The sequence below is a fragment of the Propithecus coquereli genome, unplaced genomic scaffold (genome assembly GCF_000956105.1).
Source record: "Propithecus coquereli isolate 6110/MARCELLA unplaced genomic scaffold, Pcoq_1.0 Scaffold253, whole genome shotgun sequence".
Lineage (NCBI taxonomy): Eukaryota > Metazoa > Chordata > Mammalia > Primates > Indriidae > Propithecus > Propithecus coquereli.
Window position 1 is genome coordinate 1,878,261 of NW_012148097.1, and position 2,263 is coordinate 1,880,523.

General features: G+C 37.6%; 1 protein-coding gene across 1 annotated transcript in view; it reads right to left on the bottom strand.

Moving 5' to 3' along the window:
• FARS2 (phenylalanyl-tRNA synthetase 2, mitochondrial) overlaps positions 1-2,263 on the bottom strand; it is a 394,817-nt gene that overhangs the window by 265,922 nt on the left and 126,632 nt on the right. The gene's annotated exons all lie outside the window — the stretch shown is intronic.

The window sequence follows — 2,263 nt, forward strand, 5'->3', positions numbered from 1 at the left end:
GATAGAATGCCTGACATACAAAAAAAAAACTTATTTGCCTTTCCAGACTTTTTTCCTAGCTGTAAATCAACTGTCATAAGCACTCAATACTATTTTTCCAAGACATTTAGATTGTCTAGGAAATTGACAATACCTGATTCTATACCAAATAGTTATTTCTCAATTATACCCATAAAAGAAGTCTTTAATATATGTTAAAGCTAAGATGTTATATTACATTTTAGTAAGAATAAAATATTTCTTATTTCTAAGGAAACTATTAATTAAAACTTAGTTCAAACTAAGCTAATACCTATGCTATACATGCAGCTTATTATATGGGGTTGCTCCGGGATCTCAGAGAAGTGAGTACATCGATGTTACTATCATCAGGGTAATCATGTGGACATCTAATGATGGGCCTGAAACATCCTTCTCAAGTGATAGACCAGGCCTATGACAGATGGCTTGTTCCAGTCTCCTGTCTCTTTAACGTGAGTTTCTGTCCAAGTAGTCGCTTCTGAATTGAGTAACCTCTTGCTTATTGTTATCACTACACATTATTTAAGGGCCAGTAATTAACTGATGACACGTTTTTCACTATGTAATTTATGGAGACTTTTCACCTGTGTTCATGATATGATCATCATCATTATTGCTACTCTCCTCATGCTTATGTGAATTTAATACCATTCCAGCAATTTCTCCATCATTCAAAAACATACAAGAGGTATATCATTATAAAGTTCAGCATTTACTGAACCTAGTTACTATTCTGGCTGATTGACTTTTGGTATAAGAACAGAAGTGTGATATAATCTTTTCACTAGAGACATGAAACCCTTCAATATCGTCTCTGCAGGTCCATTTTCAAACATCACTGTAGCCCACAGTCAGTATCAAGCATTTGTTAACACTGATTTATCGTCCTCATTTCAAGCATTTGCAACTACATAAATAGCATTTTTAGGGCTGAATTCTCTCGGAAGGTCTTGGAACACTGGGAGTCTGTTAACTACAGCAAGCATACGGTTTTGTTTTCTAAGTGCAGACTTGTTCTTCAGGGGACAAAAAATTCTTTGGTCACCAGGCTTTATTACAGGGGTCACACTGTGGAGAAACTGAATGCCAAAAACATTACTCGTCACAAGAAGTTGAAAAGGAGGCTTTGTGGAGCGGTTATATAGGAACAATAAATTTTACTTTTCTCCTAGTCCAGGTTATCTTTAGTGAGCTTGTGTTACTAGCACAAAGTAATACTGAACTGGTCAGAAAATATTTCTATGGCTACATGTGCTTTCTTATATAATAAGAAAGCAATTCATCAATAAGATTTTCAGCCAGCTTCTGATGAGCAAAGCTTGAGGTGCCATGGAGATTCTTAAATTCCTGCAGCCAATCTCTGAACAGTCACACCCACCTTTGACATTCAGTCGTGTATGGTATATCCTAAGTTATTTCATAATCAATAAACCAGTCAGGGACACACTTCAATTCTTGGCTGTCCAATCCTATTAATGCCCTGCCAATATCTTCACTTTTTTGGCTACATAATGTTTTCCTATTTCTTATTCATTCTTGATCATCACTGTCACTGTGAAACTTGCACAACTTGCCTTTCTGTTTCTTCAGGTTGTATGTGGTAGAGTTTCACATTTATAAGCTACGCTCAAACACACCACAATCAGTTTTATAATAACTATTTTCTGTGCAAATGAAGATACTAGATCCTCCAGTTCTTCCTTTCACTGTTACCCAGTGCCTCTCACTGTTTTTCACATTTTCATAGTGCAATCCAATTCAAAGTCACACAACAAAACATAAAATATCAGGAACCGGCAGAGATCAGCATGACCAGTACCAGCAATGCAACAAGTCACACATCCAATCGATTCAGTTCAGATTTTGCAACCAAATGAGTTTTGGCACCACGTTTATAAAAAACCTTCAGTTTTCAGAGCTTTTTCAGATTTTGGAACCGTAAATAAGAGTTTGGGGCCCAGGTTTGCCTTGGTCCTACTGCCACTATTTCACATCAGCTGGTCCCCAATCTGGTCCCTTCCCGCGGCTTTCTACCTTCACCTCCAGCCCACACTGTGACTCAAAGAGGCCCTTCCATTAATAAAATACACAGGCGACCATGTCACTCCTCTGCTGGAAAATACTTAAGAGTCCCCAGTATTAAGTCTAGATTTCTTTACAGCCCAATCCCAAACTACTTTTCCTGCCTCTTTTTGGACTCTTTCCCACAACACATACCATGTTACCTACATGTTGGGAAATG